Below are 15,062 nucleotides of genomic sequence, written 5' to 3'. Positions count from 1 at the left end.
AGAAATCTTTTTGAAGAACGTTGTTCTTCATTAGACTTATATGGAAGTACATGTTCAAAGAACGGTGTATTTCTCGATTCTATTATCATATTTTTATGAATATCCGGAATGTTCGATATAAACACAAGAAAATGATACGCACTAATGTTATGTGTATCCAATAAATATACAATCAACAGTTTTTGTCAAACTTTTACCTTTTCATCATTTTATGTAATGGTATTGCTACCTTAGCTAGACACCCTACATTCGTAAGTATTCACATGATGGTTTTCTTTCTTGCCATAACTCATATGGACTCTTATCTAACTTCTTTCGTGGAACCTTATTTAAAAGTTAATTAGTCGTCAAAATAGCTTCTCCCCACATGTTCTGTGGTAGACAAGAACTTAATAGAAGTGAATTCATCATTTCTTTAAATGTTCTATTTTTCCTCACATCCGTACTCTTTTGTTGAGGAGAATAGGGTGTTGTCGTCTCATGGATAATACCAAGTTGAGCACATAGCTCGGAAAAAGGTGATTCATATTCACCTCCTCTATCACTTCTTAACACCTTGATCTTTTTACCAAGTTAGTTTTCAACCTCATTTTTATAGAGAATAAATTTCTCTATGGCTTCATCTTTACTTTTAAGAGTATACACATAACAATATTTTGTGTTATCGTCAATACAAGTAATGAAGTATTTGCCTCCACCACATGTTGGTGTTCCTTGTAAATCACACACATTTGTATGAATTAAATCAAGCGGTCTATTACTTCTTTGAACATTTCGAAAGGATGATCTCGTCAATTTTTCTTGAACACAAATTTTACACTTGTGTTTCTTATTTATTTCGAATGTAGGTATACTCTTCAATTTTATAATTGGTGCATTGAATCATAATTAATATGACCCAGTCTACCATGTCATAAAATTGAGGAATCCAACAAATAAATAGAAGCGTTATTATTTTCATTCATACTTGACTTAACTCTCATTACATTCAGCTTAAAAAGTCCATCAGTAACATAACATATACCTACAAATATTCTACCTTTGAATAAAAAAATTTTATCTGACTCAATCACAATTCTAAAATCATGCTTATTTAAAATAGAACCGGATATCAAATTTTTCTGGATCTCCGTAACATACAACACATGATTCAAAGTTAAATATTTCCCTGAAGACAACCTTAACACCACTTTCCTTCACCTTGTATATCGGAAGTGGCAGAATTCCCCATGAATAACTTTTCACCATTCTTCACTTCTTCGAGGCTTGAGAATACTTCTTTGTTGTAGAAAAAATGTCTTGTAGCTCATGTGTCAACCCACCATTCTCGTGGATTAGACCCCACCAAGTTAACCTTAGGTATCACCGCACATAGATCTATGTCTGATAATCCTTGAGTTAAGTTAGCCTCTCGAACTCTTCTCGACTTCTTGCAATCAAAAGATCTATGGCCCATGTCACTACAATTGAAACACTTTCTCATGAATTTCTTAGAAATTTCTCCTTTAGGATTAAAGTTCTGTTTTTTTACAAAAGAATTGAGTTTCTTCTTGTCTTTACCATGCTCAACCACATTTGCTTTAGCCACATGTTGACTAAAGTATTTCTTTGAGATGCTTTTATTTTCCTCTTCAATGCGTAGACGAATCACCCATTCCTCTACGTTCATCTCCTTTCTCTTGTGCTTAAGGTAGTTCTTGAAATCGTTCCAAGACGGTGACAACTTCTCAATAATAGACGTCACTTGGAAAGTTTCTCCCAAATTCATGCCCTCGGCATGAATTTCGTGCAAAATAACTTGGATCTCTTAAACTTGTTTAATGACCGGTCTTGAATCAACCATTTTGTAGTCCAAAAATCGACCGACCATAAACTTTTTTGTACCCGTATCTTTGGTTTTATACTTACGTTCAAGAGATCGCCATAGTTCTTTGGCCGTATTATTTTCTTGTACACATTGTACAATGAATCTGACAAAACATTCAATACATAATTTTTACATTAGAAATCTGAATGGTGCCAAGCATCAATGGCCGAAGCCACTTGCACATCAACTTCGGATGCATGTTTGCATCCGACGATGAAGCCACTTATGGCTCATCAATTTTAGGAGTTTGAGGATCCTCTATGAGGAATCGCGCGAGACTCAAGGACGTGAGGTAGAAGAACATCTTCTACTATCATCTCTTAAAGTTTGAGTCATTAAACTTTTTTGACTTATCCAGTTGATTAGTGGGAACCAGTATCCTCATGTTGGAAGTAAGTGTTTCGGTAGTCATTTCTGAAACAAAACCAGAAATGTGTAAAAAACTAAGATAAGTAATATTTTAAATTGTTTTAAGATTATTGGTAATTTTATCTCGTAACAATTACACGTAAATAATATATTAATACAAAACAATGATAATATAACAGATACAATAGATTATTTATTGAGATGAAGAAAAGTTTTCTCGTTTGTTCAGAGACTTGTGAAATCATAGTTCCCTTCAAACAGTTTCACTGTCTCCCATTTGTGTTGGAGTGTTTCGTGCTTCTTCCCAGGGTAGAATAGAACTTGCAATGATTTAGCACAGAAAAACCACTACAACAGCGAACAAGACAAAAGTACATGAATCACAATCACCGGATTTCGCACAAAAATGGTCGAGTCAAGAAACTCAAAGAACACTCACAAGAATAAGGAAAGATTTTTAGAATTCTAAAGTGATTAGTGATAAGATAATGTGTGGAGAGGAATACAAGGTAAAAGAATATTTATAGTTAAAAACAATTCTTTAATCCAACGGCCACTAATCTATCAACCATTCATCCAACGGTTATCCTTGTTTGCCTTTTCATTATCCTTGTAAGTTACATCCAACAATAAGTATTTTGTAGTTATAATAACAATTAACATTATTTGTTAATTGCCTCATTCAAGTCATTAATGTTAATTGTAACAATTAACAAATTTAATTCACAATGAATTTGATGTGAATTTTATTTGTATTAAATTTCACCTTAATTCACATTTGAATTTGATATGAATTTTATTTGGATTAATTTCACTTTAATTCACATTTAAATTTGGTGTGAATTTTATTTGAATTAAATTTTACCATTAATTCACATTTGAATTTGGTGTAAATTCTATTTGCCCAAATAGCATTTTCATTTAAATAATGAAATTAGTTTAATTCCAACATATAATGAAATGATATCTCTAATACTGTCAAGAAACAAACTCAAAGATAAATATATAACTATATATACTCAATAACACACGGAATATATATATATATGAACGGATCAATCTCGGAAATTCTTTATCCTCTAATATTCTTACACCATTTATTATGTTGTATCATATATGCTCTTAATTGGATGTATCGAATCAACAAACCTATAACAATATGTCTCTATTAAGAAAACATTTACATTTCAAAGAGCTAAATATAAGTATACTACTACTCTAATATTATGTTAATTATAAGTACTCTATATTTATTCAAAATATAAGGATTTCTAAAGTGAAAAAGTTTATTGAAATTAACTTTTATTTAAGCATAAATCTTCTTTCTAAAGACGTAGATGAAATGATATCTCTAATATTCTGTCAACAAACAAACTCGGACATATATACACTACATATACTCAATAACTCGGGGATTAGTCGCAGAACTTGCGTTCTAAAAAAATATACTTCTTGGATAAGATTATTATAAACAAAGCTCGGAATATTTGAACTGATCAATCCCGGAAATTCTTTGTCCTCTAATATTCTTACACCATTTTTTATGTTGTATCATATGTGCTCATAATCTTGCGATTTGGCAAATAATTGGACGTGTCAAATCAACAAACCTATATCAACATGTCTCTATTAAGAAAACAATTACATTTTAAAGAGCTAATTATAAGTATACTACTACTCTAATATTATATGTTAAAATATAAGTATTCTATATCTATTCAAAACAATGATTTCTAAATTGAAAAAATTTATTTAAGTTAACTTTTATTTTAGCATAAATTTTCTTTCTAAAGACAGATGAAATGATGTCTCTAATATTCCATCAACAAACAAACTCGGACATAGATATATACACTACATATACTCAATACAACCCATACAATAAGCTTTATAAAGTAGACTCAAACATACAATACATATATAACTCATTTGAATAATATTTTTCCTATTTCAATAAGCTCATGAACTAAAATAAATAAGAATATCATTAATTCTCACATATTCAATACAATCTACTCTATGATCATAAACACTCTCAACCCTAACATGATATCTAAATATTGAATATAATCTCTAAATTGAATATAAAAATATTTGATAATTTTATCGTTCAGATTATTATAACTATACTAATACAACTCAAACCGAGGTTGTCTAAGGAGTGAACATTTACCATGTAAAGTAAAATCGCATGATTTTCTTTATTGATCGCATGGAGTGTGAGATTTACAATCTATCTTAGAAGCAAGACCAATTTTTTATTTAAACAACATCTAAAGCAAAACTTTCTATAATTTTTTGGGATAAATCTGCACCACTGTTTTCAAGTGCCTAATAGACAATCTGCCTTAATTGCATTGGCAATGCACTCAACATTTATAGAAGTTTTTAGAAAAGTATACAATGTTAAGCTCACCACAAATTCTCAACCACCCATATAATTAGTTAATACTACATAAAACACCAATAAAATCTCACAATTGAGATCTCAACCTTTTAATTCTAAATTCTTATACATTGCTCAAGGCCAAATATTTCTGGTTAAATTTTATTTATTTTTCTCTTGAACGAGGTAAAGCACAATATCACAAAAAAAAAAACATATGTTCCATTTCAAGACGGTGTTTTAAGTGATAATTGAACTTAGAGACTTCATCCTTTCATGTTCTACTTGGGGAATGATCAAACATGTTTATACAAACTTGATATAATTTTGGATGTCAAGTCACATAATTCCCTCTGGACGAACCGAATTCAATGAATTCCATGATGATATATGATCTACCTGTTGGAAGAGGTCCAATCTGAAAAAGAACAGAACACTTTTGAATTTCTCTAAATAACAGAATTAAGAAAAGTTTTTGAGCCTTGGTACTCTATGGGTTTAGATAGTCTTGTTTACCTGTTGGTCTTAATAAAGAAATATCCGGAATCTGTATCGAAGCAGTTCGCAAGGTTGATGCATCCACCACCACCTCCTACAGAGCTAATCCTTCTAATTTCTGTTGCATTTCATTCGGATAGAATCCATTAGCAAAGTGGGTAATCACTCATTTTATACTGAAAGAAAGACAAAATGATTTAAACTGAATCTTTAGGGCTATCATTTGATGATAACCCTCCAAAAATAAGCATATGCTGTTATTAGTTGCGTACACACGGTATTCTTTAGTAAAAGGCGAAAGAATAGTTCGCTTTGTGCACACAACACAGCTGCATGATTTGACCTAAAGCAAAAGCAGCTATTACATAGAGAGATCTCCTATAGGATAGTTGGTACTCTTCCGATGTGGGAAATATGACAAAACAATTGGGGGTAACTTTTCTTTCTCTTTCTCTTTCTCTTTCTCTTTCTCTTTCTCTTTCAATTAATACACATTTTGTAATCAAGACCAGATAAGGGAAGCTTGGATAAAAAATACCTTTAAATATAATATAAAATTATTAATATTTTCAATATAATAAGTTAAATAAAAAATAAACTTTTTTTTACTATGACTCAAACTTTGACACAACATTTTGGTTCATTCAGTTAAAACCATTCTTTTGTACGTGTTTAAAACGTCTGCATCTGAATTGAGGTGCTATTTTTAGATTTTTAAGAAAATAATATAAAATATAAATCTTTTAGAAAATTTTGAAATAAAGTAAATTAAATCAAATCGGGGAATTTATCAAAAAAAAGTTTGTGACTTAAGATTTGCCACTTAATTTTAGTGGATAAAATAATAACATTTCGGAAAAAAAAAATTTGGGGGTTTAGTGCTAGGAGTTTTTATAGTTAGGACACATAAATTAAATGTTAAAAATTGAGCGTAAATGAAATAAAAAAAATCTATCTTTGTTAAAAATATAATTATAACTGTTTTCAATTTTTATCTTCTTAAAATGTTTCAAGGAATTATTAATGTATAAATCTAAATAAATAAAACTAGAAATAAAACAACACAAACATAGTTTAAAGTGCGATGAACTAGTTTGAGGTCATGGGTCGGACGCGGTCTAGTTCGCGTACTTCATCTTAAATCTCTAGCCGCTGTAAAACCTGCTATCAGTTTTTGTGGATTTTTTGGGTTGTCATAATCTAAATAAATAAAACTAGAAATAAAACAACACAAACATAGGTTAAAGGCCGATGAGCTAGTTTAAGGTCATGGGTCGGACGCGGGTCTAGTTCGCGTACTTCATCTTAAACCTCTAGCCGTTGTAAAACCTGCTATCGTTTTTTTAATTTTAAAATTTTAATTTGAATATTATCAATATAAAGTTAATGAAATCAATTTAATTCAGTCAACTTTTTTTAACCATGTTAGTAGGCAAATTAGGAATTTTAGAAAAAAAAAATTTACAAAATAAAAAGTGATAGCTTCAACCATGCTACCTCTCTGCTATCTTTATTTTATATAAAAGAAATATAGTCCTTAGACTTTAATAATGTTTACAATTAGTCCTTCTATTATAATAAAACAATATTAATTAATTTAAGATCCCCTCCTCAAGATGAAGATCTGTTAGATTCATCTTGTAAAAATATCTACTTGTTGGACTTTTGAGTACACGTGTTGTGGAAGAACGAACCCTTGTTTAAATTGGTCTCGAACGAGATGACAATCTATATCCAAGTGCTTGGTTCGTTCGTGAAAGAGTGGGTTTTCGGCGATATAAATCGCTGCTTGATTGTCTCAGCGTAATAGAATTGGTAGTTGTACTAGAATCTGAAAGTCTTTGAGTAAAAAAGAAATCCACTTAAGTTCGCAAACACTGGTTGTCATGCTACGATATTCTGCCTCTGTCGAAGATCTAGAAACTGTGTTTTGTTTTTTCGTTTTCCATGACATTAATGCATCACCATATTTTATAAAGTATCCTATAAGTGATCGTCGACTATCTGTGCATGTCGCTCAATCTACATCTGAAAAACTCTCAAGTAACTTGTTAGAATTACTAGGATAAAATAACCTCAAAGAAGGTGTCCCCTTCAGGTATCTCACTACTGGAAAGGCTACTTCCCAATGTATTTGCAGTGGTTCATGCATGAATTGGCTTAGCTGTTGAACGCTAAAGGCAATGTCGGGTCGTGTAAAATTTAAATATATTAATCTTCCGACAAGCCTTCTAAACTTTTCTGGTTCAGTCAAAGTAGGACTAGATTTGCAGTTTAATTTCACACCTTTAATCATTGGGATTGTAGCTGGTTTACAACCAGTTAAACCTGTATCATCCATAATATCTAAAATATACTTTCGTTTCGTTGATTAACATATAGCCCAGACTTTTTCTATGTATTTCCAGTCCTAAAAAATATTTTGCATTGCCCAAGTCTTTAATAGAAAATTTCCTATTAAGATATTGTTTTATCAAATTAATTTTGTCTAAATCATTTCCAACAATTAAGATATCATCTACATACACCAATAATGCAACAAAGGATTTATTAGTCTGTAAAGTAAATAGGCAATTGTCGTGAACAGATGGTAGAAAACCAAAATCAATAAGACATTTTGAGAATTTTAAATTCCATTGCCTAGATGCTTGTTTTAGACCATATAAACTCCTTTTAAGTTTACAAACCTGGTTTGGAGATGCATCCTTATAACCTTCAGGTGGAATCATAAATACATCCTCTTCAATATCATCATGAAGGAATGCATTGTTAATATCAAATTGCTGCAAAATCCAATTATTAGCAGCAATTAAAGCAAAAAATAATTTTACTATTACCGTTTTGGCTACCGGGGAGAAGCTGCTGTGAAAATCAATCCCATCTATTTGATTGTAACCCTTTGCAACCAAACGCGCTTTGTATTTTGAAGCTGAACCATTTGGATTTAATTTTGTTTTGTAAATCCATCGACATCCGATTGCTTTTTTACCTTTTGGAAGTTGAGTTAAAATCCAGGTTTCATTTTTCTTAAGAGCAAAAAACTCTTCTTCCATAGCTTGTTTCCAATGAGATAATTTTGAAGCTTCTTTATATGAATGTGGTTCTTTAACCATAGAAATATTTCCTAAGAATTCTAAATATTCATCGTCAACACTTATATGCATATGGATATGTATTAGGAGTATATAATGTTATATCATTTTAGATAATTTTGAAGTAGTATTCACAACATAATCATTTAACCAAATAGGGGAATTTCTTTGTCTTGTGCCCATTTTTTTCTCGTCTTGTAAAACAGAAGTTTTAGTAATAACCGGTATATCTGAAAATTTTGTATTTTTTAGAATTGGATTTTCATTTGGTAAAACAATATTTTCAACAGATTGATCTGTTTCATCATTTTCTATTTCAGATTCTGATTCTTCCAAGATTTCAGAAGTTTCATCAAATACATGAGAAGAATTTTTTATTTTTTCTGTTGTATTTTCAGTTCTGAAATAGGGGAAAATGTTTTTATGAAAAATAATATCTCTTGAAACAACAATCACTTGTTTTTTAAAATCAAAAACTCTGTATCCCTTTTGATCAGAGGGATATCCAATAAGACACATTTTGAACCTCTTGGTTCAAATTTTGTTTTATATGGAACATTGTTTTTGATATAACAAAGGCATCTAAATACTCTAAGATTAGAATAATCTGGTTTTTGTTTAAACGGTTTGTGAAAAGGATTATCCCATTCTAGTGTTTTAGAAGGAATTCAGTTAATGATGTGGGTGGCCATTAAAATTGAAAATGACCAAAAAAATTGTGGCATTTTAGCTTGAAAAAGAATTGATCGAGCCACTTGTAAAAGGTGTTGGTGTTGGCATTTTAAAAGTCAATCTTTTTAGTTTGGAAATTGGACATATATCATAATAAATATTTTCATCTTTATTAATAGGATATGCATGTTTTAGTGCAACATCAGAAAGATGACCTAGCCTAACCTAGCCTTCTATGAAGTAGTAAAAAATCAGTACATGTATTCAAAGTATTATTTTCTATAGCAGTTTTTTTTCCTAGGTTTTTTAGGATGTAATGGTTTTGAATCAATTCTCCTTTTCCTATGATGTTGTTGTCTTTAGGATCCTGCAATAAACATCTAGTAGAAGAAAATTGACACATAATATTGTTGTGTTTAGCTAATTTAGAAACTAACATTAGATTATATGTGAAGTCAGGAACATGCATAACATCTAATAATTTTAATTTTTCAGAAAGTATAATGTTACCAATTTGTTTTACATGCTTAATTGTTCCATCAAGTAAAAACAAAGGTACATTAGTTATGGTTCTAACATCAGTCATGACATTTAAATCTGAACAAATGTGACAACTAGCGCCACTATCAATTATCCATAACAGTTTGTTTTTATGATTATTATGCACATTAAGACTACATGCACCTGTAACATTTTTTTATAGAAGACATACCTTTGTAGAAAGTATCTTTTCATTTTCCTTTTTCTTCGGAAAAATAATTTTTTATCATCTCATTGAAGGCAGCAGCTATCTCACTTTTGTTGAGTTTTCCAGAGGACCTAGAGGAAGATTCTGGTTGATCTTCATAGTAGGAGAAAGGCGTATTAGAAAGGTTGACTGCATTCTTCGGTTTTTGTTCTTTATTTCTCTTCCACCAGTCGAGATATCCAATTAACTTAAAACATCCTTCTTGGTTGTTCCCCTCTGTCTTGTAGTTAATACAATTGTCTTCCTCCTCTAGCTCCGTTAATCTTTTCATTGTTTTGTCCTTTATGTTGTTCAAAATTGTTCTTCATGAACATGGCAAAATTCTCAGTTTGATCGTTCATGTGAGACTGAACTTCTCTTTGTCTTTCAATGCTAAGTAACATAGCATACACTCGATTAAGACTTGGCTTAGGATCCATAAGAAGAATTTGTTGTCTCGCATTGTTGTAATATTCATTCAAACCCATAAGGAACTAAGTAAGTTTATTTGCCATGTCTAATTGTATAGTCTAATTGTATAACTAGTTTTGTCATTCTCCAATAGCAAGCAGTTCTTGGGTCGCAATCGCAACTCGGTAACGGTTCTAAAACCAATAGCTCATCCCACAATTTCTTGAATTTAGAAAAACATTTTTTCAAGTGTAAGAGTACCTTGTCGTAGATTTCTTATCGCCTTTTGAAGTTGGAATATTTGCGGGCCATTATTTTTTTGATATCGTTCTTTGATATCAATCCACAAATCAAGTGTTGTAGTTTGTGAGTAGTTGGCTTTTATCTCTTCTGAAAGTGTATTCAAGATCCATGATCGAACTAAACAGTCCACTTTTTTCCATCGATCGAACTCAGTTGCTTCTGTTGGAGCAATACGTGACCCATCTACGAACCCTAATTTTGAATTTTCTTTTAAGGCTAAACGAATACAACTACTCCATCCGATTTAGTTTACTCCGTTGAATACTGTCGTGCATAAGATACTCCTTGGATAATCTGAGTTTCGAATATTAAAAAGATCGTTATCGTACCGTTTCTTGCTGACTATTGTTGTACTGCGTTGAACACCTTCTGCACTCAAAGAACTTGCCGAAGAATCCGACGAAGATATCAAAGATTCAAAATCACTTTCTTCTTTATCTTCTGATTCTCCTAAATCTTCACGATTTTCTTGCTCTGATACCATATGAGCTTGAGAGAGCAAATTAGGGATTTGAGAAAACATAATTTTACAAAATGAAAAGTGATAGCTTCAACCACGCTACCTCTCTGCTATCTTTATTTTATATAAAAGAAATATAGTCCTTAGACTTTAATAATGTTTACAATTAGTCCTTCTATAATAAAATAATATTAATTAATCTAAGAGAATCTCAATGAATAATTTAAAATTTTAAAAATTAAACCGTAAATAAAATATACCAAATTCAAATGTATGAAATTAAAATTTATAAATGAAACTAAAAAAAAATGAGAGCTTATAGTGGGCCTTAAATCTTCATAAGAAATGTTTCTCAAACACCTAGATAACACTCAAACAACACCACACTAACACGAAAAATAGAAATTTTGGACAAAAGTTTAAAAACTAAAAATTTTGAATCGTTCGTTGTCATAGTTGATTTCAGTCGTTGTACTTTTCGGGTGTCCTCATTTCTTTGTCTTGAGTAATATGTTTATAGTGGTTTCAATATCTTGTTTTCACAATAAATTTGACTTTTCCCTATTGTGGAAATAAATTGAGAATTAATGATGCTAAATTTAATAATTAACAAGCACCACTAGTTTCTCATATTTCCTTTCAATATTTATTTATTTATTTCCCTTAAAAATCCTAAAAACACAAATAAACAAATGAGCATGTATATGATTTCAGAAAAATAATTTAATAGGGTCATGATTATTTTAAATATATAAATTGTGGAGCGAAATGAGTGTTTACAGAATGTTCATTTTGAACAAAGTTTGGATGAAATATTTGAGTTTTAGTGAAATGCATGTTCAAGTTTGACTAATAGGAACTTCATTTAAATATTTTCAATTTATGACTTTTCTCAGACGTTTTATTAATGAAATTAAAATATAGAGATATAAAACAGGTGGTGGCCATGTTCATAATATTTACAACTTAACTTGATGCTCGTATGACATTTGTTAGAGGATTTGGATTGCAACGCTTATCCATTTGGTTAATTTATAAACTTGACAAGATATCGAGGGAACAACAATACCGTGGGCTCCTCGAGCTGCAATGGCATGATGTTCGCCAAGTCATACAAGTTGCTGGATCCTTATTTCCGACATACATGGTCAGATGTGGTAATTTTAGTCTCCTTTAATCCAAATTTCCAGCTCTCAACTCCGTGTGTTGACTTCCCTTTAGTTAGGGCATTAATTTGTGCTTTCATTTCGATTTGAGAAATCCTGAGTTGTGCTAGTTTGTCGTTCTAACTAGATGGATGTACTAGTGGAACTAGGAAGAGTAATGGCGATATAGCTTGTGCTCCAATAAGTGAAGAGGTTTTCATCAGCTTGTTCATTTTTTGCACCAGTATTTCATCATTGAGGCATGCTCTGTAATATTGGTCCTTTATTTTTTGGTTCTTTAACCACTATTTTCTTTCCCTCTTAGATATTTTGTAGTCTTAATATCTCAAGTGAGACTTGTCGAGTTTCCTTGTCATCCGAGGCATGCCATGATTATAGTAGCATCTCATCTTTAGGTTCATGTGACATACGAGTGATCGATACATTGGGCTTAAGTCAGTTAGTGGGTCTGCTAGTGGTCCCTAACAGAGGATTTGTTTGGCTAGGGGTCTGAGTGAGTAACTACTTCATGTAGTCAATTAACATGGACATATTCTCATTAAGGTCATGTAACTAGCTCCCAGAGATAGTGTCTGAAGTAGTTTTCCCTTCGTCCCTCGTTCTATGTAGCATAGTGGGTAAAGCGTTTTACGATGTTGGTTTTGTATCAAACATTTTTCAGATAAAGCATCTGGTGGTGGGAACTCGTGTATGGCATGTGGTGGTAAAATGTTATGTCTATTAAATCAACAAGAATAGTGAGTTCAAACCAAGTAACGGGGACAAATAGTGTCACCCTTATACACGTATGTGTTCTAATAATAATCGGCATCCAATTTACGGTTCGTTTGAATTTAAATAAGAGTTGTATTTCGTTGTGAGATAAACATTAATAACATGTACCCTTCTTTTCTCACTTCACAAGTCACTCAAAAAGGGAAAATAACATAAGAACCGACCATATAAATTAAGTCTAAGTTCTTCATCGTTTGTCTACTCCTTCATTTCTCGTTTCAGCCTACCTCTGTGTAGTTTTATTCGTGATGTTTGTCGGATCATTAGTTTTCTTGGGTGTACTTGCTTACCTCATATATATTATTTGAATCTCCTAGTCTATGTGGATAACGATTTAGTATTTGTGTAACAAAGACTAAAAGACAACATTTCATTAGGTTAGGCATTTATATTTTCCTTTTTATTTTCAATCAAATGTTAGAATTTATATCTCATCTATATGAATATATGTAGTTAATAAATATAATAGACACATAATATACTCTTCATCGCAGTTATGTTTCTCGGGCACAAAAAATCAACGAGTCTAGTTAAAAGTTTTCAAGGATGTCGAGTCTATGGTTTTCGGGGTAAGAAAAAGGTGCTCAACCTACAAGGGTGATCCAAAATTCGTCGATATAAGGAGTGCTCTCAATTGGGATGTCCCCCTCGCCGCCTATCATATCCCCTTCCTAATGCTAAGGGAGCTCACTGAGTGGAAGAAAGAGTTAACCTAAAGTTTTTTAATGTTCAAACCTCACGTAATATCGCTCGTAAAAAGGCAAATTATAATCCTCATTGATGAATATCGACACGTAAATATATGGTGGTGTCGCATAACGCAAACTGTATACTACATGAAGATAAATGAGCTCTTGAGCTCATGCACGTCGAAGAAGACAAAAATCTGGGTTTTTAATACCCATATAAGTATAAAATATATTTTTTCTAAAAATGGATTGCCAAAATATTATTTTAAAGTTAAGCATCAAACGTCTCCAAAAAAGTCACTAAAAAACTATACGCGTTTAAAACGTTCACACTGAAAGATGCACAGTTTTTCAATTTTTAAGAAATAAATATAAAACATAAATCTTTTCGAAAATTACAAAAATAACACTTTTGAATTTATCTTAATAACATAATTAAGACAAGTTTTTGAGCCTCGGTCACCTTAAATGGCTTTGGTACTCTAATGGATTTGGTCTCATACATTTGATTCAGAACCCTTCAAACATAGAAGGACCAATGTTCCTGTTATTAATAATAGCATCATCAATGGAGAAATCTCATAATATGAAATTATGGGATTTAGATAGTTTTGTTTACATATTGGTCTTAACAAAGTAAGAACCAGAATTTGTATCGTAGCGGTTTGTAATATTGATGCATCCACTGACGGAGCTAATCCTTCTAATTTATGTTACATTTTCTTATGATAGAATCCATTCGCGAATTGGTATTACTCATTGTTGCTAATCTTCGAAACATGTCTCAAAAAATGTCACATGGATCAAAATTGGTTGGCACTGGAGGAGGATAATTAAGGTCAAACAATGAACGTGGTTTTTTTAATTAAAGGAGAACTAACATGACACTCCAACGCAGTTTTTCTAATATCAGCTTAAAACCGCTCCCATCAGTCTATAGAAGAAGGCTAGGATCCATTCCATTTTTAGAATCTATATGACTCATAGTGTTCACCACACTACAAAACATGTTCATCGAATCATAGTTCTTACACTCTTCTAGCGACTCCTCTTGAGTAGTCTCTAGAAGACTTTGATCCTTGTTCGAGACATCTAGAACTAAATAGAAATAGTGCATTACTTTACTAATCCTCCTCCTCTTCTCCTCGTGAACTTTGCAACCCTTAGAACTAGAAAGGTTAGAGATTCTGTTTTGGCATAACATGATCTCAATTTCTCTAAGTGCCACCCTCGTGCAAGCAAAAGAGGTCAAATAGCTTCCCAGAATATACCATTATTTGACACACCTTTTCTCCTATGTATATTTGATCCACTTAGAAAGTCGAGAATTTGGGTAGGTGTGAGAGAAGAAAAACATGTTATTCAATAAAAGAGATCTAGTTTCTTTTTCCAAGCTCCTCTTGCAATTCTTGTTATATCTTTCTTTCCTTCCTACATCGCCATTTCTTCTACCAAAAATTTTATGCCCATTATATTTTTTAAGGTTGTAACTAATTACACCAATGTCATATTTTGATCCTTACACAATTTAAAAGCCTGATGTTTGTTTCACAACGATTATTAGAGACTAAAATAATCCAACAAAAACAAGCATGAGAATGTAAATATTACATGCGATATTGATTTTTCATGCTCTTCTAACACAAAC

General features: G+C 31.6%; 1 non-coding gene and 1 pseudogene across 1 annotated transcript; both read right to left on the bottom strand.

Moving 5' to 3' along the window:
* The window catches only part of LOC124932742, a 42,032-nt pseudogene extending 27,414 nt beyond the window's left edge, over positions 1-14,618 (bottom strand).
* Positions 5,335-5,451, bottom strand: LOC124922855. The gene has a single exon (XR_007097907.1). It is a non-coding gene; the product is annotated as a U5 spliceosomal RNA (small nuclear RNA).
* Positions 14,619-15,062: the final 444 nt, after the last annotated feature.

This window comes from Impatiens glandulifera, chromosome 1 (assembly GCF_907164915.1).
Source record: "Impatiens glandulifera chromosome 1, dImpGla2.1, whole genome shotgun sequence".
Classification (NCBI taxonomy): Eukaryota; Viridiplantae; Streptophyta; class Magnoliopsida; order Ericales; family Balsaminaceae; genus Impatiens; species Impatiens glandulifera.
The sequence above is the reverse complement of the archived record's forward strand: the minus strand, read 5'-3'. Positions and strand labels throughout refer to the sequence as shown.